Genomic DNA, 26,949 nt, shown 5'->3' with positions numbered 1-26,949 from the left:
GGCCTAAGTACTCACGCATGGACCTGAGAATCTTGGGAGCTAAGCTGCAGCAGCAAGCTCTTCAGCATCCCACATAGGGTTAGAAAGCGCTACATAAATGTTGAAAAGAAAGTTAAAGTAAATCCGCAATAAATCCTGCAAGCTGTGATTCCAGAAAGAGCATGTAACCCAAATCCCGGAGCAGGCAACACAATTCCCAGGAATGCAGGGCTCCGACAGGTGCAGAACCACTGTTCAGCAGTCGGCGCTAGGGCAGCAGGAACTGAAGGAGCTTGTGGGTTGTGTCGATGCAAAGGAGGGGCGCAGAAGCCACGCCCACACCTGCCAAGCGGGGCCCGGCGAAACTGGAGCTGCGACGACTGCAGAGGGGCGCGCGCTGCGAGAAAGGACCAATGGAGGCACGCCGGGGAGGCGAGCGCGAGGCAGCCACAGGTGGCGCGGGAGCGCGCGCTTCACATTCTTTCAAGCTGCAGGAACGCGCGCAGGGAGCTCAGCTGAGAGCGCAGCAGCCGGGCCAGCACCTGCACGGAAGAGGGGAGTCCTGGTGCAGCAGGTAGGACCAGCTGACGCCCCTCCCTGTAACGTGCGGAACCCCGTATGAGCCAGATACATAGCTCCCAAGCCGGCAGCTTGACGCCTCCTTTACTTCTTGTGGAGGGGTTAAGTGTAGTTTAAACCTGTGACCCGCACTTACGCTGCATCGCCTCCCCCCACCCCCGGCTCTTGTCACGCACCCACTGTACCCGGGTCCTTCTGTCAAGCCTTCTACGACTCGGTTCTAGAAGGTTTCCTTCTCTGTACTCCACCTGCCGGGGCACTTTTCCTGGCTGCGTCCTACCTGTTCCGTTGAAAGTATTGTGTACAACCTCCGTTTGTTGTTAAGCCTTAGATTATTGACCGTTTTGTTGTAAATTAGTTTACTTAGAAGTGTTGTCTACAGCTCTTTCTTTTAACTGTGCTACCGAAGCTGTAGAATGAAAGGCTCGTGAACTAGGGAATACTTTATGAGTTCGAAAACGTAAGTCCCTGGAAGCCATACATACCCGCCTGCTGCTCTGCCTATGAGGGCATGCTCCAAGCGGAGGCTTGTTACGTGCCAGGTAGGTAGTAGCCAGGCGTCGTGTCTGTGTTGGTATGTTGTATACATCCCATCTCGGTCATCGTGATGCTTCAAATCGCGAATACACCTGAGGTGATGTGCCATACCCCTCCAAGTATTTAGTAAAGGGAAGATACAGACAAGAGAAAACCTCATTTTTTATTTTATTTGGCGGATGTCGTCGCTGGGCTCCCAAGACGCTGACCTGTAGAGTTGCTTGCCCTTCTGGAAACCGGCTGCACAAAACTCAGCAGACGCTTGAAGGGTATCCTCTAAGTCAGGCTTTGTTATGCTCTGGAGTCGGATAATCTTCACAGTGGCTTTCCTCTTCTGTTCCCTTTCCCCTACTCTTCTCGAGCTCTTTGAAACAATGTTTGCGCTGCATCAGCACTTTACAGTAACACCAAGTGAATTAAAATAACATCATACGTGCCTGAGTACTACAGGTGTGTGAAGGGTATCCGCAAGTGCATCCCTCCTCCCCACACCTCGTCTAGTCTGTAGCCGAGGTTTAAAATGACAGCGCAGGCCCAACACAAGTAAGTGCATGTCTGAGAAGGAGGCGACTCCGAGACTGTAGGTCAGGAGGCGGCGGATTAGGAGTAACAATAAATATTATTTCTTGGAAAGAGGCTCCTCTCCACCGTAGAGCAAAAGACAAAATAGTGAATGAATAAAAAAAAAAATCAGGGACAGGCACTACCTTTCTCTCTGAAATCTGCGCAGCATTTCTGACAGAAAGGCCCCTGCTTGTTTCAAAATTAGCAATATATACAATTTAGTTACCAAAGTTTGGGACATTGGGCCCGATTTACCAGGGTGTTTCTCCGATTCTATTTTATTCCTGGACAAGGTAAACTCACACCTCCTGGAAGCAAAAACGTTTCACATTGGGACCCGGGTATGCGCTAGTTGAAGTGGGAAACTGACCGGCTGACTGTGCCTCTCAAACTGTATATACTGTCAAAACGTAAAGTGTCAGCTGTCAGTTGCTTTATATACTGTTTTTGGGAACATGTTTAATTTTCCTGTGGCTTGAGGGTCCTTTGAACCCACAAATATATGACATGGTATGGGTGCATGCGTCCAGCCCCTGTCTTTGAGTTAGGGAGCTGTTTGTTACACTTCAGGTTAGTTGTGTCGGGTGTGAGTGTTGTGAAACGCCACACTCTGGAGAAGCGTGTTTACACAGAGCCGGTGCCAGACGTTCAGGGCACAGCCAGTCCTTCCCTGACCCCAGCACTGCCCTCTGCATGGCAACCTGTAAAAACAATCCGATTTCACTGACCAAATGTAGTCCATCTATGAAAACATTCAACTCCCTCCACCCCCAAACCCTCCAATCCTTGGAAACAGCTAAAAACAGAAGGACTTGATTGGTGCAGTGAAAAACGTATGGGCGAGTGGTTTTAAGTAGCTTTAAATACTGGGGAGCCCGGGGACGAAAATGTATTGTTAGGGCCACGTGGTAGATGGTGTTACCTCCTCATGGTTCAAGTGTGACATCTGTATCTTTCTTAACAAGTGTGAGTAAACTTCCACAAGAAGCAAGCAGCAGAGCATCTTGTATGGTCCTCGAGAGCCGAGGACAGGTGTATAAACCCCTGTCTATATTACTCAAGCGGCGAAGGTTTCATTTTACAGTGCTAAACTGCAGTGCTGATGCTCAGACTCCCGTGTGGTGCATGTTTCATTGGTTAATCCAAACCATATATTTATTACCTATTACTCTACCATCTACTATACAAGTACAGTACAAAGGAGTTTCGTAGGGATTGGCCTCTAAAACATAGATATTGTCCGCCTGGGGTGTAGAAAATCAATATATATACTGTACCTCAGTGAAATGGCAGATCTGAGTTTGAAATGAAATTGATTATATAAATGGTGGCTGTGTATTCATTGTTCAGAGTGTGTGTACTGTTAGGTCAGCATAATGTAAACATTCTTACAAAGTCATCCGAAGAAAGCAACAGTCAATAACCTGCTGTTGCTACCGACATCATCATCTATTTGCAGACTCTTATAACAAACCGGATTACGCCTGCAGGCTGTCGATGAAGCATTTTGAACACTCACAAGACAATTATGCTGAGGAAATCCTTATTTATACAAACTGGTTGCTGCTGCCCACTGATCTTGGGGCGGTGGCAGGGTGTGTGGAGTTTGAGTGTTCAACACACTTTCTTTAAAGGGAATAACGCTTTGAGTCGATGGATGCTCAAAGATTAACTAACTTGTACGCATAGAATGCCTGCTCCAATTTATTTCAGATTAAACTTTCTTTGAAGGAACTAATATCTTTCCTTGGATGGGTTTTAATTTCTGTAATGAACACTAGTGGCCCTGTCGTGTGACTCTCGCACTCGCTGTAAAGTCATACAGTAAGTTCTGAACAATGGTGTTTTAGCGCAACAAGTGCAGGAAGTGAGGTGGGTTATGGGAAAGAGGAGGAGTGGTTCAGAGGCAATGCCAGTGCCACCCACTGATTGTAGTGGATGATCCACTAAAATTGTTGTGACCCCAGTGTTGGCTCCAGGAGGTTAATTTTGTGTTGGCCGTGCAGGTCCTGAGTTCATAAAACAAGTTGAGGGAGCAATGAGCAGTTGTGTAGGAATGCCAGTGTAGCTTGGCTTTCTGGCCCCCATTGCAGAGGCATACTTTCCGGGCCTGACGGCATGTTGGTGCACAGTGCAGCCTAGCATGAAACGGGATTAGTGGACTCACAGCATGCAGCTTTTTGGGGAAACAATGGTGAGGAAACAAAGCAGCCCTGGCCTGAGATGGATGGAATCGCTGAGTGCATACGACTGCCTTACAAAAGAACTGCGCCAAGTCCCCATCTGTTTTCAAGGGTCCGATGCAATCCTGAAATGGGAATGCCGTCAGTAATTGAGATGAAAATCTAGTCCTATATCCTGAAACTTCATTTTCTGAGAAATGTTGTCTTGTGGGAATACCCCAAAAAGCTAGCAAAACTTGGTAACTCGTGGCTCTCTTACAGATGGGTGCCAGACCAACATTTCAGTGACACTGTCATCACTCGTTCTCTTGTTCTGCAAAGTAAACAAGAGTACTGCGCAATGGCAAAAACATTCCCAGCCTGCATGGTACTTTACTCTACAATCTACTTTCAGGAGGAAAGTATACACATGGTTATTGACGGCAGACATCAATTTATCATTTTATAGATGACCAAGGCAGTTCAGGAAAGCTGTACAACTGTCATTTCCATAAATGATGACCTACAATTTTCACTACTTTTTTAATAAATCCTATGGAAGTTAACAATTTCCAGAACGATCCTGAAAACTCATTCTGGCAGTTGTTTTGTCATTGTGTTGGCAGGCAATATTTGTTGACGATTCAGTATTGTTTCTATGTTGGCATTTTTCAGGTTAAGGGTGAATTGTAATCAAGGAAAGGTACTTGGGCATGTGGACATGGTTGCTCCAAGTAATGCTGGGTGATAATTGTCTGGAATCACACCGAATCCACTCGATGCCTTGGATTCTAGTGTTGTGTGCTTACAAGACTAGGCAAATTTCTGATAGCTGGGCTGTTGACCCATTTCAGGCACGATTCACAAAGGGTCTCCGCACTCAAGGCAGAGGCTTCGCAGTCATGGCAGGACCTCTGCAATAAGAAACTACTATGGATATGGAGGTCCGTCCATGAGCGTGGGGCCTCCGCCACGCGCGTGGAGGCCCTTTGTGAGTTGGGTCCTCGCGTCTGCTGGTTCTTCTCAGGCTCCAGGTGGTCTCCAGCTTTGCCTTTGTTTACCCTGTACAGGGGCTCATATTCAAGGTTTTCCCAGGTAGAGGGCTATTGCTGTTTGCACCGGTGTGTGACAGGGATTTCAGTGACACCATCCAAGAGCTATCCTGCTTACTTCAACACTCTCTTGGTTTTCACCTTTAATTGTCCAGAACAAGAGGTACTCCCAGAACTGTGGTTAGGGCAAACATAAATCCTGGTTTAAGATAAAAAAAAAAAGTTCATGCCAAGGGCTCTAGAAGCTGTATTGGCCAGTCACAGATTATAGAGCGACCCCAGAAGAGGCCTTCCGGCTAAACTTCGAGTTGTTATTGGAGTCACGAGGCCTGATCAGTGTTTGCTTTGTGAGAAGGCGATAAGCGTGGACTTTTTGTACAGTGCGGCTTTCCTGGAGTCTCGCTGTTGTCACACCTGCTGCAGGTGCCCTGCTCTACTGAGCGCAGAGGTCCCTCACCCTCCACTCTGACCTTGTTTACGTCAGAGCAGCCGCTGATAATCCAAGCACGAGGAGGCATGTGGCAAACCTCGGCTTCTTTCCCGCTGCTCACCGCGTTGATGACTCAGAAATCCTAGGGCGACGAGCTCGGTGAAGTCTTAGAACCCCCATGCACTCACCACACCCCTCTCTTTCTGCACCCCACCCGCTCGAACGTGTAAATTGCAATCAGACTGACATTTCTACCAAGTACTTAAAAGCTTACTTTCCAATGTCTGCTTTTGTTTTACAGGCGATTCTTGTTGAGAAGTACGCTATCTAATTTCTTTATTTGTCATTTTCGTTAACATCTTCGAGGGTGTGCGACTGACTTCTGTTGCACTTTTTTTTATTCTATATGTGTTCGGGCTCTGCGCCTCTCGACACACCCTGGGAGTGCGGTGAAATCTTTTACTGCGCGCCCTATTGTGCGTAATGACCTACTTATTAACACAAGTGACCCCTAGCCATTCTGTTGGCAGGGTTGTCGGGGAAACACTAGGTTGGCGTTTGTTGACGATTTCTTTCTTTTTCAGCTACTATAGTCCCCTCCCCCCTGTATACTGTTATAAGTAGTTTGGACAGGAAATTGCATTTCTTTGTGTTTAAGTCTCGTGTATAGCATCAATCACAAGGGTTCTAGGCGCTGCCTAAAACCTCCTCATGTCACTGGATGGTGGGGGCGGAGTGTGCACCCAGACAGGAATCAGCACTGTTACTTGGTGGAATTACACTTAAACCATCTTTATTTTCTATGTTTTGCTGATTCCATGGAGCTCGAGTAAGTTTAGGTCATTTCTTTTTATTTTTTAATAAAAATATATTGTTTTAACTCCCAAAAACAATCACTGATACCATAGAACTCAAACTTAAGAAAAAACAGTCGACACTTCTGTATTTATTACCCACCCTGCATTCGAAGTCAGTGCTTAGCTAAGGAGTGGGCGCAATCTGCAGTATGGACGTGGGCAGCAGCTAATCCTGTAAAGTTATCAGCTCCCGTGACGATACCCATGCTCCTCCCATTTCCCAGGCCTTTTCCTAGTCGAACTTTTTTTTGTTGTTGTATTTAAACCCAGAGGACGAGGAGTGTCTTGGCTGGCACCCTGATGCCGAGCAGACACTTTGGTGTTTCGATTGTCCAGTAGTGGTTCTGTCTGTGTTATGTCTTTGGGGGGAAATCCGTAGCTGTGTTCGTTGTGACGTGTCCTCTGAAGGAGGAGGCGCGACACTGTCTTTTCTTGTGGTGAACCCGAGCGAGTAAAAGGGGGGTCTCGGGGCCTGGCAGGCCTCATTGTTCCCTTTATCAGTTCTGTCAGGGGGAGATAAGATTGGGAGAGCGCTGCGTTCCCAGGCTTTTAGGTCTCGCACACGGGACTAATGGGAAGGTGGAGCGATAGCACCTTCGGAGTGGGGAGGAAATGGGCCTCCTGGGGGGCTGCGAGCTCGGGGCACGCGAAGGCCACCTCCTGGGCAGCCCAGGCCCTTTCCACATGTGCCGAGGAGGCCCTTGACTTCCCGGTGCTGTTAGCCAGGCCCAGGTGCAACTGGAGGGGGTGTTCATGCAGACACCACGGGGGGTTCAAAGCCTTCTGGGTGTGGGGTGCCCTATGTTATGAATCCTGATAACGTCAGCAGGATGACGCTGCTGAGCCGTGCACAGAGGCGCCGACCGTTATTTCCCACGGTTTTTTGATATCATACACTAAAAACTTGTTACGTGTTAAACAGGGCTTTAAGTGGGATGAAAAAACTGGGGGGGTCTCTCAAAGGGGCGTGGCCAGTGTAATTAGGGGCGTGGCTTTTAAACACTCGCACTAAAAATCTGTGCTTAGCAAAGTGTGCCGCCCGACTTGTTTCTTGCTGTTTCGGTCATGGCATCCAGATATGTGATACACAACAAGTAACATCATACCTACAACAAGTAAGGACTATTGGCTTTGTCAATGGTGATTAGTTGCAGAAGATAAATAAGCTGCAACTATGGCTCGTTACATATAATATTGAAAACGCTTCCAATTAAAGCCCTGGTGCCCCTACCACAATGTTGCTGCTCTTGCGTTTCAGAAAGAGAAGGGAAATCCAGAAAGAAAATGACTCTCTTTTAAGGATTTCCCTCCCCCTACAACGCTCCTGGCATGACGTCATGCCGTAACTTCTCCACTAGTGAGAAGTGAGCAGTGTGGGCAGCGCACATCGATGTGCAAGCTGTCTCAAAACGGGTCTCTATCGGGCTTTGTTTTGCATCCTGGCACTTTTTTTCCGGACTGCAGTGACAGCAAACTGTTGTCACTGCATCACTGCAATCTGGCAAAAAAAACGGACCGCCTGTGCCAGGGCTCAAAACAGAGCCCGATAGAGACCCGTTTCGAGGCTCCCTGAAAAAAAACTGCCGGTGCTCAGACCCCTTGAGACTCGGCCCACTTAAAGCCCTGGCGTTAAATAAAGTTCAGGGAACTACTCATGGTGACGTCTGTCGATGAAATCGCCAGTTTTACGTTCTATCTATCATACAACATTCCAATGCAGTCTGCGGTGAGATATTGCATATTTTCACAGCCATGGGGGTCTGATCATTGACACGCACCCCCACTTCTTTCACGACCCTGCACCCCCCCCCCCCCCCCCCCCTTACCTCAAGCGTCAAGCCTATGCACCCTCCATGTTTACTCCGGGATGCCGCTTTGTCTCGTGTGTCTGTCTGCGCCGTTCACTCGCACCCTATCCGATTATAGCCGGAGCTCGGGGGATTAAGGCTCGGACAAACAGCGCATCCGTTTGCACTACTCGACGAGTCGGTGCACGGCTCCCAGGACCCAAGAAAAGCATCTATACATGTTACGGAAGCAGTTTTTATGTATACTCCAGCCATTTCACTTTTGATGTTATCTACCTTTTAAAGATATATTAAATTTTTTCATTGCCAAGGGGCGCTTGAGTCTCACATGTTTTTGGGAGAATAATTGTTCTCGGATGAGTGACCTTCCTGGATGGCGGATGTGTCACGCTTGTCACGCCCGTGGATCTGATGTTCGAGCAAGCCATTTGTTTGAATTAAATTGTTGTAAAGGGATTTTGTCTCATGCCTCCCCCTGCCAGGAAAGCACATTCTTGTGGCAACTCCATTGAAATAGAACATAGACAACCAGTGGTGATAGAGAAGACAAGAGGAGGAGGCTAGCGTGTCCTCTATCACAAGCACACACTGGCATCTTTGAAGCCTTCACAAATGTGTACGGAGACCGCTATGTCCTATCTATCAAAATAAGGTCTTCTACTAGAAAAAATCCAAAGCAGCAGTCCAAACTCGCCATCACCCACAAAATAATTTCAAAGTTTTTATAATTCCCAGATGCTCCTACTCTGAGATTTGATTCTATCCTATCCTAATTTGTGTCCTAGATTTGTTAGTTGTTGCTGTTTAAAGGAGGGCACATGTAAGATTGCCATACTTCACTTCCATTTTTCCCACCTTAAAAAAAGGAAACTTTTGCTATTTTCAGAGACTAAGTAGTTCAGCACACTTGCTTTCAGTGTTTAACTTCCATGCATCCAATCCTAAAATTATATTTATCACAACTAGCTTACTTTGAATGTTTGGCCTAGAGAACTCTTTAACTGTTCGCCAGCCTTGTAATAAAAAATCACAAACAATACATAAATGAATATACACAGAGTGACTTTGGAGTTTGAATCAGCCTACTTCATCTGCTGCTTTGTTCAAATTGCCCTTCACATTTTGCTTCCACCCACCTAAGTATACTACTTATGGGGCAGTGTGGCAGTCCATTTCAGCCACTCCGAATGCAGGCATTTACCTGACCCTATGTGCCCATCCACCAAAAAAGAAGTGAACTTCAGTGCCAGTGGTAATCGGCAATACTTCATTTTACCTGTGTTTTTATATTTCTTTTTTTTAAACATTTTTAGCCGCACATTTGTGTTCAAACTATGTCTTTAGGTTGTGCTTATTCAAAGCCCAAAGCATCTTTTTATTTGCACCAACAAGAATAATATTTTCTTGTGATGTGCATTAAAAATAAAAAGGGGTTTCATACCTGTTTTAAGTTGGCAAGTATTTTGGGGTACATGTACTCTATATCTATAGTTCAGTGCCTCCAACTCCACCTTTAGTGTTTTGTGTATCCCAAAGTTTCTTATCGGGAGGTAAATCCAAAATGGTAATACAACATATGATGATTAAATATAAAGTGCAAATATGTTGTACTCCGATTTCAATTTTCTGTTCATTTTATAAAATTAATAAAATTTCAATATATCTAAAACCATTAAACTCTTGTGTATTCAATTTACAGGAATAGTCAACACTTTTTTCGCTGTAACACCTCTTTCTGAAAGCTGTAACACATATAAAATCATTATATTACACATTAAAACCTCTATACAAATTTTACATAACATAAGACCGATTTGAATAAGTTACCCTTTATTCTCTTACACCAGGTATGAATTATGAATGATCCCATAACCAAATTGCAGGAGAACAATTCTCAAACCGAACCTCACCGCACTTACCATAGTTGTTTACTTTCAAATTTTGCCTTTCATCTGTGTAACATTTAAAATTAAACCTATTGGCTTTGCCAATGTTTGGTTTTAGTGATCTCACTTTACATCTAGTGAAGGGCCAGGAGTGGCACGCTGAACACAGGAGCTCTGACTGGGATGCCACATGTGCTGTGCCTGGCTCCAGTATATCCTGTGAGAGGATGGCCTCAGTTCCAGAATCAATGAAATTGGTGAATGGTTTAGGAATTTCTGGAATTCTCCACCTCCACCCCCTCAACCCCCCCCCCCACACACACACACTGCCCTCGGCTCTGGCCTGCACATTCCTTATGAATAGACTCACTGATAAGACCAATTATGATTCACGAAAGAAAACCTGAGGTTCCATCGTTTCTACCTTTTTTATGTTTTGTAATTTACAGCGATGTTTCCTGTTATAACACTTCAGAGCTTTTATTTTTTTGTCATATCAGTAGGTTATTTGAGCGAAAGACAAACTTGAAGAATTTATGATAGGTTTTACCACAAAACATTGTTTTTTTTCCTCCTTTTCTCCATTTTTTGAACTCCTTTTCAGTGAATAGTCCCTATACAACAATCTTATCTTCAATTGTTTGCTTGTACTGATACTCTGTAGCAAGTATTTTATACCATACATTTTGAATGCTTAAAAGTTTTGTCCAAATACAGTTTCAGGTTATAGGTAATTCAACCTTAATACGTTTTAGGACTGTTTGAAATCGCTTTTGCAACATTTTCACATAACACAAGAAAAAACAAGCACTGGCAAATATAATAGTTCTGGCTTATAACTGAAAGTACCAACCTCAGCAGAACGAAGCAGAAATGTACTCACGTTAATAATATGAGATCGTTCAAAGATAGCGGCACTACCTGGTATGTGGTATGCCCATTCGACAGTTTGGCTATGGATAACATATCAGTACTTCATATTATCTCTCTCCTGGAATGCAGATCTACACTTAAAGAAATATGAGAACCGAAAAGGTCATAAAACTCTTTGCAGGGGCATGTGTGCTGAGACTCCACAGGTTGTACCCTCACATATAGGGACTGCTTAACCAAAAGGCACCGCACTGCAGATGGTCACTCAACTTCCTAATAAGATACAAGAGTTAAGGTATTATCTATCTCCTGTGTCTGTATTGATGAGACTATAGATATAGACAATATTGAGGTTGAACAAATGCAGTTGTGCAAAACCAACAACTGTGCGGTCGCCTATCTTAACGTGTACATTACCATATGTAAAGTCAAAAAAGAAAAAAATGTGTCAACATGAGATCGACAAATGTATTTATTAAAAACTGTAGGACACTCCCAGTTTTTAACCTGTATAAATTTGGCACAGGTTATAATCTGTCCAAGTGGATAGTATTTCAGAATAGTTGACTAGTTTCTGCAAATATGCTTCCCAAGCAAGACTACCACCTTCAACAGAGCAAAATCCTTATGCAACTCATTTGAAGCGATAAAAAAAAAATAGACAAACAATTAACTCTTGTACAATATTGAAAGCAATGTTTAGCAGTAAACCAGCAGGTGCTCTTATCAATATAGGTGTGTAAAGCTACGATGTTAATAAGCTGACACACATTGGCGCTCAACTCATACACAAAGCCATTCGTGACCGAGGAACATCCAAACACGCTCGGATGTTTGCTTTTCTAGTGCAAATGTAGAGGCCTGTCACTTTTCTTTCCATTTTTTTAAAGTTTGGGAAGTGTTTTATAAATAATGCCCTTGCTAGAGGGAGGAGTCGCTACAGGGAGGCATCATGATCAGAAACTCAATAAAGGTGACTAAATAACTAATGAAGGCAGTTGCTGTGGAGAAAGGTAGCAGGGAGGTGGCTGCTGGGTTCCGTGTCATGGAAGCATTGGCCATGCAGCTCTACGGAGGATTAAAAGGCAAAGGAGCCTGTTTGGGTTTGGAGGGTGGTTTGCTCTTGACCTGTGCAAGCAGCTGAAACAAAGAGCGATGCACCTTCGCGCTGGAGCATGAAGTGAGCGTGTGGGTGAAAGGGGGCAGCACATACTACGGAGTAAAAATAATCCTAAAACAAGAGTAGTTCTTGCTACAAGTGGGTGCACAAATACTGATCTTGTTAAATGATAATAGTAGGCACTCACCCTTTAATGGTCAAACTACTCTATAATCATAAATACTAAGAAACAGAATAAAAACACAAAAGGTAGTGACACAATAGTCCAACAATTATTCTGTAGAGCTTTTTCACTTTCTTTTCTTCAGAAAATGCACATTGTTCAATGGTGTCAGTATCCATATATTCTTTCCAAGTTCAAAATAACACGGGAGCTGTAGTGTGAAGTCTCAATACAATTTTGTTTATTAGTCTTTGAAACATCACTGACTCAGCCTGGCCAACGTGTTTTGTCCTCAAAGAGGACTTCATTAGGGCTGTAAAGAATACATACATTTATTTACATACATATCAAAGAACATATAATACAAATATGTCCATAATTACATCACAACGTGTGGACAGTTACACAAACTACAAACAATTGCTGCCACCCACCAACCGTATATACAAAATATATACAAAAAAAGTACTGTACATCACTTTATACATGTGCATTGTTATCCTATCACATGGAGACACATAATTCCACATTAAAAACCAATACACCTACTAATCCCAAAATGTGAAAAAACTGATTTTCATCATCTTCTCTACAAAATCCTAATGCTAAATGTAATCCCTTAGTTGTGATTAGTAACTGGTAAATTGCTTAGTCTTCACCCAGGATATCTAGTATAATGCACTTACTTTATGTATTTTTTTGCAGCAATAATCAATTGATGTGTTAGGGAATCAATTCTCCCCAAATTCCTATGAGTAAAGAGACATGTGGAGTGGCAAGAGTCTCCTACTAATTGAGTTTAAAATGGTATTTAGAACTTTTGCAATTGATCCTCCCTATATGTAGCTAACCACAATTGTTAGAAATCATATTGTTTTTAACTTCTAATATATCTTTCTAGTTTTCAAAAAAAGTAATTATATTTGTTACTCACTTTAAACACTTACATTACTCCTTTAATATCGTAGGAGAATAACGGAAGGCCGTATATAAAAAGCAGCTGAATATCCACACACCATTAGGTTATTAGGTTCTGAAATATATTAAAAAAAAGAGATTTCTCCTAAACCAAAAACTCCCTTTTGGTCTCAAAATAGATCATACCACACCATAAAACGCCCATTAAAAACATCTAAACACAAAATATCTTTCAAAATGTAAACATAGTTATGACACAAAATCATAACACAATCGACCATCCAACATAATCCATTAAAACTAAAGCAATGGGCCTATACTCCTGAAAATTCATCTCTAAAATCACTTATCATTGACTTGTAAATACCTAAGGGGGCAACACATACTATCATTCGCCTACACTGAGAGGTCTACATAATGACCAGAATATTAGCAGAAAGCACCCAAGCCAAGGACAAGAAAATGATTGGTTGCATAGTGCTTTCAATTGCAGGCACATATCTGCCATCTGTCTCTCGTACCCACACACTCATCCCTATGCACCACCAGTACTGTGATCACTCTGATTTTATAGATCTCATTTGTGCATTTTGTTATGTCGAAGCCTACCAGCCAGCAGAGCGGTCTGGTATGCTAATTTCGTCTTGGGGATATTCTGAAAGCTTCCCTGGGAATGAATTCTGACCATTGCTTACCATTTGCTTTGTAACTCACATTTGCTTGCTTTCTATTTGCTGGCTTTATTTGTTTTAGTCTGTCCAGCTTGAGTGTGTCCCTCCCGTGGAGCATGGTCTATTTACTGTATTCATCCACCAGAGCTTGCTTTCTGTAAACAAGTCTTTAAATCTTGTGCTTAATTTTTCACATTTTCTGTGCATTAATTAATTAATTAATTAATTGTCGGTTTGTAATGCGCTAGAATCGACTCCCGAAGGAGTATCTCTGCGCAGTAGACCGCTGGGGAACCAGTCCTGGCTTTCCCTGTGAAATGGTCCCTACTGGGTATCTCCAAGGTGAAACCAGGCATCCCCAGCGTATGTGGGGGGCCGTTGTGGAGATGAGGCAAGCTAATGCCCAGAGTTGCTGAGTGTGATCCCTGGTTAGAGTAGGCACCGAGGTGAGAATTATCGAGTCCGCTGACCCTGGTCCACGACCCTGCCGCGTCGGGAATTGAACCCTGGTCCCGGGCCGTCCTCTGCTCCTGGGTCTGCCGCCTCTAACCAGTGAGCCACACCACTCCTGCATTGAAAGACAGAGGTCAAATGTCAGGCTCCATCTTCCAAGGAACCTTGTGTTTCTTTTTCTTTCTCTGACTTCAAAGTGAGAGGATTTATCTGACAATCATGCTGGCTGCAGGGACTGTGCTGGAGGAAGGCTGTGCAATGTTATATTTTTCTAGCACACAACAAAATTAAAATGTTTGTAAATGAACTGTGCAGATATTTATGGATATATCCGAATTAGGAAAGTACAATTGAAGCAGATTTTAGGTAATTGTGATGGGAAATAAATGTTTTAACAGGAGCAAAACAAATCGATATACTAGGTATGACATTTCCACACACTACCGCTGGTATGCTAAATACTTTTATCAGTAAAACTGTATGTCAGTGCAATTGTAATAGTCATTTCAATTGAAAATGTGTTGTCAGTAATGACAGTGCGATACCACACCATGCATATTCTACTCTACACCACTCCACATCACAGAACTGTAGCACTCCACTCTCCCTTATTGCATTCTACTATTCACCAATCTTTTTTATGCCATTGCACTTTACGTCAGTCTACTCTACACCACTGTGCTCTTCACCATTACACACTAAACCAATCCAGTCTAGACCACTTCACTCTATACCACTCTACTCTGCAACAATGCCCCTCTAGGACTTTCTACTCCACTCTGTGATGCAACACTCCACACCACTCTCCTTTACACCATTAACTGTTAGCCATGCTGAACAGCCACCACGCTGGTGCACAACATGTCTAAAACACATTGGCAAAACCAATAGCTCTTGCATAGGCAAGACCTATTGGCTTTGCCAATGTTTGCTGTTGTGTCTTGTCATGTGGATTTCTGATCTATATTCTTCTGTGATAGCTGACAAGCCCCAGGAGCAATTGGGTGGTCCTCTGATAGTTCTCTGCCTCTGAGTATAGAGAAGGGCTAGGCAGGAGTCCGGGCAAAAGGTGTGAGTCCTCTAATCATTGTGCAATTCCCTCGGAGAGGTGCGGCCGGCGTTGGGACCTGGGACTACCGTCGGTCGGGGTCCCCTACTGCTCACTTTACATGCCAGTCAGTGATAGTTTAATGCACCTCCACTTTTAGGCCAGGTATTTCCTGTTGCCTCTCATCGCAAAATGTGACAGGGGCGATAGGAAATGAAGGGTCATGAGTCTTGTACGTCACTTCCGCACACCGCAGCCTTAATGGCCAGGGGTATATAGGTCCAACTGCCCCTAGCCTCTGCCTCTTCAGCAGAGCATCGCTTTAGCGGAGATACTGGTAGACGCGCAGGATGGCTTTACAGCCTTAGAGGAGGCAAGCTGTGCATCCCTAGGTGCATCAGCATTGTCCTGGAGCTCAGGAGGTAGGCTCCACCATGATCAAACTGTCTTTCCTTCTGTCGCGGATCACAGCAGCGAGCCCAATGGCAGGCACCATTCACGGCGAAGTTTGGTACTCCCACTGCTCCCCTTTTGTTTTGGCCTTATTCCCACCATGCAGAGCCAACTAACCCACCACCCTCTCAGGTAGTGGTTTTACCCCTGCGTCCCAATCCATAAGAGCCTAGAAAGGTTCTATCCGTCTTGATGGATATTAGGCAGGCCTTGTCAGTCCTGCGTTCGGGCTTCAAGGGATCCCCTGTAGAGCAGCCATCAAACACCTTGATAACCTCATCTTTATGGAGACAACCCCAGTTAATCACCCGAACCCTGTCCATGCCACTCCCACAGCAAGACCAAGACCCCCCTGCTCAAGGAAAGTTGCCAAATTCACAGGACGCTACAGCTGAGTTTAGTGGCCAGATTGCTCGCCAAGTTGGCAAGCCTGGCAGGTAAGGTGAATGCTACCTCCTCCCTGACTTCTCCATGGGCCCCGTCTGACACGGTTCTTTCAGCTATTGTGGATTTGGAGAAACCGGTTGAGGCACTTAGCAAAACACGTGCTAACATAGAGGGGGGGCGGGAGCAAAAGTGAAGCTAAATCATCTGGGGCCCAGGTCACTATGATGGTTGTATCAGGTAAAGAGACTGTTGTGGGTGTGGATAAGGGAAGTTTTTCATCCACTAAAGCGATTGGGGGACAAGACACGTCACTCTCCAGGCCGGGCAAGTTGGCTTCCCATGTGTCTGTAGACATCAAAAAAATATTTAGAAAGGGTTTTTTGTAGTAGATTTTTTTCATTGATAAGGGCTAAGAGATGGGATGGCGAGCACAAAGATAATGAAGGGAAAGATTCCTCAAAAAAGGATAGGAAACCTAGAATTGAGGAGTCCATTACAAATTGGTTATTTGGCTTCAATGTTTATGTTGGAAATGGCCCTTTTTGCTGGATTATCCCCAAACTTTTAGCTTCTTCCTCCTATTTTTTCCTGACTTGTCTGTGTTGGTTTTAGGACTCTGAGCACTTTACCACTGCTAATCAGTGCTAAAGTGCATATGCTCTCCGTGTAAATTGTGTTATGGGCTGGTGTTTCCATGATTGGGTATTTAATTTACATGCTAGGCCCTAGTAAAGTGTGCAGAGTGTGCCAGGGCCTGTAAACCAAGTGCTACTAGTGACCCTGCAGCACTGATTGTGCCACCTGCGTGAGCAGCCCTAAAAAGGTAAACTCAGACTTGCCATTGCAGAGTTTGCGCGCAGTTTGTAACTGCCATGTCGACTTGGCCAGTGCGCACACTTGCCAGTCCCTAACCGTCCCTTTTCTAACATGTCAGACACCCCTAAGGAAGGCCTAAGGTACCCCTGTGGGCAGGGTGCAGTGTCTGTGAAAGGTGGGACATGCCCTGGTTTGTGTGGCATGTCCTGATAGTGAATTACAGCCCATTTCGTTTTTCACTATTGTAAGGCTAACTGTTCCCCATCGGACAGAATGGGTAGTTTGTTTATAACATCTTATAAACCTAACTTGCCCTGGGAACTAGGTAGGAAATTAAATGTAGTATGCCTGAACTCAGAATCTAAAGATGCATCTTTTAGTGAAGGTGATTTTTACATTCTGTGTTTGAAAATACCACTTTTAGAAAGTAGGTATTTTCTTGCTCAGTAATCCTGTGTGCCTCTGCTGGAATGTGGATTGCCTTTCTGGGTTTTGGATGACTGAAGGCTGGGGGAGCAGGAGGGGCTCCAGATAGTCTAAGTGGGTCAGGAAAGGGCTGAATAGACCTGGGCTGCGATGGGGGAAGGGGGAGGAGATTTCATGCACCCTTAAAGGGCCCGGTCTGCCTCTGACAATGCCGACTCCACCTCCTGGCAGGAAATCACACCAGAAAAGGCAGAACTGGTTCTGGCTGGGCACAGACACTTTCTGCCTAAGAGATCAAAGGATTTTGGGACATAAATAATGGGGCCCAGACCCCTGAACGTTGGAACTCTTTTGGATTAAGAAGACTACCAAGAAGAAGAGCTGGAAAAGCTGTGAGGAGGAACTACCACTTTGCTATGTGCTTTGCTGTGTTGGCCTGCAGTGGCTGTTTCTGTTCCGGGCAGTGAAAGGACTGGACTGAACTTTCTGCAATGTACTTTTGTGAGGTTCTCCAAGGGCTTGAGGTAGAGCTTGCCCCCTGTTCAAGAAGTCTCAGGAACAGCAAAGACTTCAAGCTCTTCTGCCCTCAGCACTGGGGACTATGTGTTTGGTGCTGCAACAAAAGAAAAGCAACCTGACGATGTCTACGACACCGCTGCCGATTCCGTGTCCTAAAGGCACCACAGAGGGCACCTCCGCAACGCGACCATGGTCTCACCGACGACGCCTGCTGACGCTGCCACCGAGCCGCTGCTCGCACCGCGACCTGTGGGTACCGCAAACCACACTGCCTCGCTTCATGACGACGCCTTGGCACCGTAGAGGGCACCGCCGCAATGCCGCACCGCAACCCTGGTCTCACCGACGACACCTGCTGACACCGCCACCCAGCCGCTGCTCGCACCGCGACCTTTGGGCACCGCACTCCGCACTGCTTTGCTTCACGACGACGACTTTGCCTCCCCGATGCCGCCGCTCCACTTCGCACCGCAGCACTCTACACCTGCCGACGCTAGCGCTCCTGACTCTAACAGAGAGGAGATCGACCTGCAATGCGTGTGACTTTGAGGGCCCCGACAACTCCGGCACCAGCCTCCCGAACCAACGCCGGTGGACGCCGTGTTTTCGGAAACTCAACGAGAGGTCACCAGAACTGTTTCGATTAGTTCACTCGCTTTGCCGTTATAGCCCCGGATGGAGATATCGACATCAAGGAATTATTTTTAACGCTTATTTTGATAACTGTAGATTTTCAAGTACTGTATTGGGGATTTTTATCATTTTTGGTCGCGCATATATAAATATTGGATATTTTTCTAAACTGGTGTGGTGTCCTTTTGTAGTGCTTACACTGCATTACTGTTGGTTATGTGCAAATGCTTTACACACTGCCTCTAAGATAAGCCTGACTGCTCGTGCCAAGGTACCAAGGGGGTGAGCAGGGGTTATTTTAGGAGTGTAACTCCCTTATCCTGACTAGAGTGGCTGTTTCTGCCTGACTTTGGCACATGCCCTAGCCGACCAAAAATCCAATTTCTAACAGTTTACAAGTCAGTAATGCTCGAAAAGTAACCGGAGCGCGAACCTCCATGATATTTTATTCCAACAATCTACTTATAGCACACTATGTGTATGGGGGCAATGTGTGGCTGAATTATCATCGCAATCTTAGATGGACCAAAGTAGAGGATCCAGACATAGGGAGGGATCAGACATGGGTCAATTTCTGGTTAGAAAGCATCAATAACCAGACTCCATAGAAGCCTCCTTTTTGTCACCAACTCTCATGGGGCAGGAAGGGGTCATGCTGTGCCTTCAATAGGAAGGTATGCACATGCCCAGTGGGGTAATGTAAATACAAGAAATTGTGTTCCTTTCTCGGCCATCCCTCCCACCCCAAGTTCAAGTGTAACAAGAAGTCCAAGGGAAAAAGAAAGGACAGTGTTACGCCCTCCAACTAGATTTCAGTTCCCAACACTAGTACTGGTCACCAGGTTACTGGTGAATTTGTATCCCAACAAAGAAGCTCCACCGTTGTTATATTTGACTTTTTCCACTGGTTTTAGGATCCCAGCACTTGGAGTGGCCGCCATTCCTCATTGTAGCAATTTGTTTTCAGCCCACCTGCATCAAGTCGTAGTCTACAAGAAGTCTGTGAAAGAGGGTTCCTTGGGGGAGGATTATCAGGTCTTTTCCCGCTCCCCCTTTTGAGGATTTTGTCTGGCCCCTGCCTCTCCCCCCCCAGGCGTCATACATAAGAAGGAACCTGGGCAGTTTAAGTTGATTCATAACCTCTCAGCACCCAAGGGGTCTCCTGTGAATGTTGCTATGGGCATACTGCATCTTGCCCAGCCCTTCTCTGAATAGAGAGAAGAGCTCGGCAAGCTGTACTTGTTGGCTTCCCATCCTAACTAGCTTTACCCCCTCCCCGTCCCCCCCACCCCTCCTGTCACTGTGTTGTGAGTCCTCGGAGTGAGACTAGGCTGGTCTGCCTCTGCCCTTCTGGCACGCCTTGCTCTCTCACTCTCAGCAGTTTACAGCTTTCCACCTCTTGCTTGAATACCTGTGTCCCTGGACTCCCTGGAAACCATTTTTACAGCTGCTGCAATTCTCCACCCTGGGAATCATTAACCCCTTCTCCAGTCTGCGGCAGCAGGCAGTCCTTCTCTTTATGCCTTTCCTTTCTTCCAGGCTTCTGTCCGTGGGTTTATAGCTCTTATTATTGTTTGAGATAAAGACAGGAATAATGTGCTTTCAGGTTGGTGACAAACACCTGTTTCTTTGTTTTGACAGGTACACGTTAGTTTTTCTCCATATTATTTGCCGAGACTCCATTGGGTGGCCCAGGTTTTGGGTGTGGCTTCGTGTTCACACACAGAATGGACACGGTAAAGGCCGAAACTAGTGTGTCTGCAGCATTGCACGGGGATGCTGGTACCTCTCAGATTTAGATGCAGGAGCACCTCTTAGAAGTGAGAGCCACTTTGTTTTCTGGGTCGCAGTATCTGTGTAGACTTAGAACTACCCCTGTACATTGAATACATTGAAGGAGTCCCTCACGGATAAGCTGCGCACACTAACTTAAATATAATATATTGTTTAATAAATAGTCCCATAGATTCACTGCCTGTAATTTAGAAATTCTGCTAAAAATAAACCAAGCTGAATCTTCTTTTTAACCCCTTCCATGCGGCCGCGATTCTGCGCCTGTGCGGCAGAATCGCAAGTGGGCGGGTTTATGACGGCCCCCAGCCGTCATCCGCACACGAGCACCGTAGTGCATGACGGTTCTTTTTGTTATTGTTAACTTTAAGTGGACAGGGCAAGCATATAACAATATTGCATGTAGTTTCAAATGAGATAAATCCCTGGCATCCAAAGGTGGATGGGATCAAGGTTTATGTTGTCATTGTAATCTTTTTTTACATATCGTTTTAATTACTAGACTAAAGGATTCAGCCAGCTCAGTCTCTTAATCTAGTATTTAAAACGAAATTATATTTATCTGATTTGAAACTACAAACAATATTGATATGTCTACCCAGTCCACTTTAAATTATCTTTGCCACTGTAGGTTCAGTGGATTTTGCTCACACTAAGGGTAGGACAGTCATATTTAGACGTTAAGCCATTCTGGGGTAGTGCAGTCTTCGGGTTCCTACCCCGCTGTTCTCTTGACTTTTTTTATTTCAACATATTTATTAAATTTTACATACCGTTATCATTGCTGTACCATTACAGGGGATCATCCCAAACTGGTTGTCTTTGCCATGGTTACAGGTAGGTGGTATACATGTTTGGCTGTCCCCCTTTCCCCTGTCTTGCTAGGAGAATAAGAGTGGTTGAAAGGGAAAAGAAAGAGAATAGAAGAGAGGAGATAGTATACAAGAAGATTACTTTAGTCGTGGGCCTATTCTGGGCCTGTGGGGTTATGCTTTGTGGGCAGGCTCCCTTCTTTAGCAGAGTTCACGGGGGTTCATAGGGGTCCAGGTACTCGTCCAGTGATGCCCACATTCCCCTGGTTGCTGGTCTCCAGGGTGAGTTCCACAGAGCTGTACTATCTGCGCCTCTGAGGTATTAATATTAAAATAGATGTTCATTCACTTCTCCATACAATTCACAAACCACAAAATATAAAAAATGCAAAAAGGTTTTTCTCCACCAGACTACTGTGTCAGATAATTGAACACTCCGCAAACTCCATGCACCCGGCCGTGGCTATCCCAGTAGAGGCCGAAAAAGCGTTTGACAGAGTCTCCTAGCACTTCCTCGAGAAGTGCCTGCAAGAATACAATGTAGGAAGTGAGTACACGAAGAAAGTCATGGCGCTATATAAAAAACCCATAGCAAAAATTGCCTTAAACTGAGGATCCTCCGCCCCGTTCGAACTTGAAAGAGGCACGAGACAGGGATGCCCTCTATCCCCCCTACTATTCCTACTGGCGCTGGAACCCCTGATCACAGACACCCTAGCGAACAGACAAATCGCAGGAATAACGATAAACAACACAACAGCCAAGATCGCGGCCTATGCAGACGACCTATTAATCTTGACAAACGACCCCGCCCATTCCATACCAACACTCATGAGCACAATAGAAACATACACCAAACATTCAGGCTACAAACTCAACAAGGACAAATCTGACTGCATGCCACTCAATGTGCACACCACCAGAGAAGTACTAGGAGGTATAGGGCTAGCTTGGCAGCCAAAGGCCATCAAATACCTGGCTATCCAATTCAAAAGTAATCTAAGAAGCCCACTAGAACTGAACAAAACAGTTACGCTGAACAAGGTAAAAGAACTACTAGACTCATGGTCACCCAAGTTTATCACTTGGTGGGGCCGCATAGAGACGATCAAAATGATGGTCACGGCAATAATCAACTATCTAGCAGATATGCTCCCACTGCCCTTGTCAGAAGAATTCCATTAAAAGCTAGACCTAATGATCAACAAATTTATATGGCAAGGCAAAAAAGCGAGGATAGGCCTACGCAAGCTCAGATTAGCAAAGAAACTAGGCGGGCTTAACATAACTGACCCTAAAATGTTCCAACTAGCATTCATAGCCAGACAAGGAATGCACTGGGTGCTACCCACCCAAAAATACACACCAACCTGGCTAACCATAGAGAGAGCGATGCTAAACAACTCTTCCCCACTCACTCTACTTACAGCGAACAAGCAAGCACTCCACAACAACCCCATCCTAAAGCTCACGAAACAGGCTCTACTGATGATAGACCGTAGACTAGAGGTCAGCATCAAAAATTCGCTGTGGGAAACACTCTGGGGGAACCACAGGATTAAATACAGAGGCAAAACCTTAGATATGAGTGCATGGAAAAGCAGGGGTATTCAATTTCCAATACAACTAGAGCCAGAAGGAGCACCATACACTTTCAACAACCTGAAGAAGGAACACAACCTACCAGACATAGAACTAACTTCCTAGCCATTAAAACAGCCTAACGAAAACCAAATTACACAGACAAACCCCCTCTATCTTCCAACTAGTGGAGAACATAAACAAGACAGGCCACCAGGTCTCGCTTCTGTACAAACTGCTCCGACCATCCACGTCCAAGCTCAATGACAAAAAAACGGCCGACTGGGAAACCCAAACTAAGGTCAAACTGTCACAACAAGAGCTACACACCCTGTGGGCTTCCCCATCTAAGTGCATGATATCACCAGTACTAGCGCAAACAGAATTCTGGCTTCTATACCTGGCCTATTGGCCACCAGCACGGCTGGCATCAATAGGACTAACAGACAATGATATCTGCTGGAACTGCGGTCTAGTAAGAGGAGATCTAGAACATATCATCCTTAACTGCACTAAAGTCAAAAACTTCTGGCCACAGGTTTTAGCTTTCACCAACGACACACTAGGCTGCACCATCAAACTGACATTTGCCACATTAGCCACTGCACAGATCTCACAAGAAGTCAAGACGCAAGAAGACAAAAACCTCCTTGACTTTCTACTCTCCTCAGCAACAAAAATAATACTTACAAACTGGAAAGACACATCCAAGGCCACCTTCAAAGGCTGGCTCAACTGGGTGATCTTCCTAAGAGGAGCAGACACTACCACCCTTAGAAACACGCCAGGTAGGCATCACGATAGAGCGATGTGGACCAAACTAGACAAACACATGGACACATTCAAACCTCCATAGCCACACCTCTTCCACCAACACAGGATACGTCCTCACGCTCACCGACCCCTGACCGGAACTGGCCCTATTCCTGTCAAACAAACCGCCTCAACTATATGGTTTATGTTTTATGTTTGTATGTCTCTTTTGTACCAACAGCGGCGAATAACAATCAAAACGTCTGTCAGTATATGTAATGTGTAACCTGTAAATACCAATAAAAACATTTTAAAAAAAAGATAATAACTCTAAAAGAGGTTTCATCATGATATATTCCTGTCCTTACCCAATGCATTTCAGACATACAGTCCTTCATCATTCCGGATTACTTTGGAGAAATGAATTCCATTCTGTTCTCACGGGGTAGGTTATCGGAAGGAGGGTCAGGAGCCACCCTGCTCTTCCCCTTTTGGTCGTCATGGCAATGGCGAGACCAGACTTCGGCACAGCAGTCAACGACAGGATGGAGTTGGGAACAAGGCAGCCAAGTCAGGGCGCGATAGAAGGCCACTGATCTACCATTCAGCTCGACATACCCGTCTTTCTTCAAAGCTCCTGGGGGTTCCTAGAGGACATCACAACAGATCCCCTGACATACGACTTCCCTGCTATAGTCCATGGCCTTTCTTTGGAGGCAGAGTTGGCCTTCGCTCACCTAGCACGTTATGCGAAACCAAATTTGTCACACTCTCTCACTCGTCTTCAATTATCTGTGTGTTGAAAACTTTTAAGGGGCAGGAGAAAGATGAAGGCGAGGGGCATTGTTGAGCAGCTCTACAGGAAGAAAACCAAACCAAATGAGCACACGGTCACTAGAAACCTTCTTAAAGTGTTTAAGCACTGTTTTATTTGGTGCTAGGGCAAAGGGATACTATTGCAGACCACTTCAGTGCTCCTCTGACAGGCAGTACCCTAAGGGTGGACCCAATTCGCCCATGCTAAATGTCGGCCCTGACTGGAGGTCACAAAGTGTCCCTTTGATAACAGTGCAGTCGCTGCATAGCACGACTGAGCGGATTACCTTGTTTCTGATCTAAGGTGCCATTTCGTTTTCAAAGCATCATGTCTCCTTAGTGGAGGGACTTCAACCATAGTGTGGTCTTAGCCTAGTGTGGCGACCACTTCTCGCACTTAACCGGCTAACAGATGCTCTCCATGCTGCCATTGCCTCATTTTAAGTCTTTGTGTCAGCATATTTAATTTTGGTTGCTTCTTAAGCGGAGGAGCTGGAAAATCAATGTTACACATGGCCTGGCATCGCCGAGGCGCTTCAGCACTAAAACCGCAACCAGCCACGTCCTCCTGTCACCCCACCAGAAACACCAACACTACACAATTCCTTGAATTAAGGGTAGTACACACCGGCCGTATTTTATTGCAAACATTAGTTTGAACAAAAATGCACAACATTTTCGTTTGCTCACACAGCAACCCTTCATATTTACAGCTTTATTTACACCAGGTGATGCATTCCTAACCTTAACAGAGATGCTAGACATCATCTTCCTGCCACTATCTAGACATGTTCCTGCGTATCCCAAATTGCATCAAGTGAGATCATTATTGGCTCCCCTGATATCACCCCAGTCCAGGCCCAGCCTGTCCGCTCAATAACCTGTGGTGGGTTCCTCCTTACGGGAGGACCCCACACCTCCAGCCCCCCCACCCCACCCCTTTGAGGGTGTGCCTGATACCTTCCTTGGGTGCCCTCTACACCTGACACTACCCCCCCCCTGGCTCCCCCCAAGGCCAGTGCTAGGCGTGCCTATTGCACATGGCCAGATGCCAGTGATCCCTTACAACCCCCACGCCCCTTGATCGTCCCATCGACCTCCTGCCAGCACCCCTTTGGGGGGCCCATGTCTTCTCTCTTGTATAAAATATAAAGGAAAGGTAACGCTCAATTGACCCCAAAATCATGAGCGCCACCCCCAAGGTGCCAAACGAAAAACACTACAAAAGCATTTGACCTGAAAAGAAGACAGATTAGTCATAAAAAAAAAAAAAAAGCAGGCAAGCCTTGTACCCGACATGTGCACAACTTAACCCAGTTTGCTATGGGCATGGTGGGCAGGGCAAAAAAGAGGCCGCCAGCGTCATTCCGAGGTGGCAATCAGGAGAAGAAAGGCCCGGCAATCCCCTCACGCCCCCTTTTATGGTCAGGGCTTCGCAGTCTGATCGGACACTTGCCCCGGAAGCCAAACCTATGACTTTCGGAGTCTTAGCCCTGCCCACAGCCAATTGTCATTCTTGATGCTCCTGGGTGGCAGTGCAATGCACTCCTGAACCTCCTCCCTTTCGGTGACACTGGCCTGGTGATACCGCCATCTGTGCGGCTCTCACAAGGTGGGTAAGCCTTGACCATCACTGAAGTCATATGGATTGTAAAAAATCGAACAGTCCCACAAAAACGCGTGGCAAATGAGCCATTCCCAATCTGCAGGAGAATGGTAAGGGTGTGGTATGTACCCAGTAGCGCATTTTGGAGCACAATGTCGCAAATATACTACTAAAGCATGGTGTGGGAGCGCACTGTAATTTGACTGCACCTTTTCTACTGAAATGGTAACTTAATTTCAACAGACAGTTTTACTGAAAGAACTATATCCCCTTTTCTGCATGTGTCTGTCAACGGCCGCCGCGAGCAGTACCTGGCTAGTGCTGCGCATGGCCATTGGCCGAAACCGGCCCCGCCTACTCTTCAGAACTCCCGCACCGCTGCGGAATTTGCGCGGTGGTTAAGGAGATCTAGGGTACAGACAATATCAATTGGAAATGTTGTTTACACGAAAATTTATTTTGTGCATTATCACAGAAAGTGCCTCATTAGTTTTGCCCCTATAAAAATCTACGTTTCCCTTTACAATGACCAAAAATTTGCTTTATTTGTGCTTTCCCAACTGCTGATATATTTTGAAATATTTATACAGTTCATTTACCAGTATATCAATGTTATGTGGTGGCAGGTGGGGGGACAGTGGAGAGTCTTCCTTGGGCACTGGGGTATCTGCCATGCACACCTAGGGCGTGAACAAACAGTCACCAGCTGATACTGCTGGATCATCTCAGACTCCTGCAGGAGGGGACACTAGCGGAAGAATCCCTGATGCAACCACTGGTGTCTTGTCTTCTGTAGCTCAGTTGCTCTCACCAAGTTGGCTGATGGTAATAAGAAGCCTTCCACTAATCAGGCCCCTTATTTCACCATGGGTTTCATCTAGCACCGTAGCCACCCCAATTACTGATTTACTAAAGCAAGTTGCTACTTTTCAGCAGAAGTGATGGGAGGACATCAAAGGCCAACAACCGCCCACAATTGAATATACACAAAATAAGGTGAGGGGGCTCCTGTGAATGGTGACAATGCCTCTCTCAAGAGAATTGGGTGGGTTAAGAGACTCTATTATCCTAGCCAGAAAAGCTTGCCACTCCTCTATCAGTGGTGGTTATAAAAACTATCTGGAATGGGGATTTCGTTGCGGTTTTACTCTAATTCTTTTGAAGAGGAGGAAGCTGGGGAAAAAAGAGAGAGTGAAAGGATTTATCAAAAGGATGATCAAGTCGAAGCAAATAAGAATATCTAGAACTGGCTGTTG

At 45.4% G+C, this 26,949-nt stretch overlaps 1 protein-coding gene across 2 annotated transcripts in view; it reads left to right on the top strand.

The window, feature by feature from the left end:
- The first annotated feature begins 361 nt into the window (after positions 1-361).
- The window catches only part of LOC147733242 (ras association domain-containing protein 7-like), a 139,102-nt gene continuing 112,514 nt past the window's right edge, over positions 362-26,949 (top strand). Inside the window, exon 1 of one of the 2 annotated variants that reach the window (XM_086957805.1) lies at positions 362-553. The gene's annotated coding sequence lies outside the window, so the exon portion shown is untranslated. The remainder of the gene's footprint in view (positions 554-26,949) is intronic. The other variant, XM_086957807.1, reaches the window with a different exon arrangement.

This window comes from Lissotriton vulgaris, chromosome 2_1 (assembly GCF_964263255.1).
Source record: "Lissotriton vulgaris chromosome 2_1, aLisVul1.2, whole genome shotgun sequence".
Lineage (NCBI taxonomy): Eukaryota > Metazoa > Chordata > Amphibia > Caudata > Salamandridae > Lissotriton > Lissotriton vulgaris.
The sequence above is the reverse complement of the archived record's forward strand: the minus strand, read 5'-3'. Positions and strand labels throughout refer to the sequence as shown.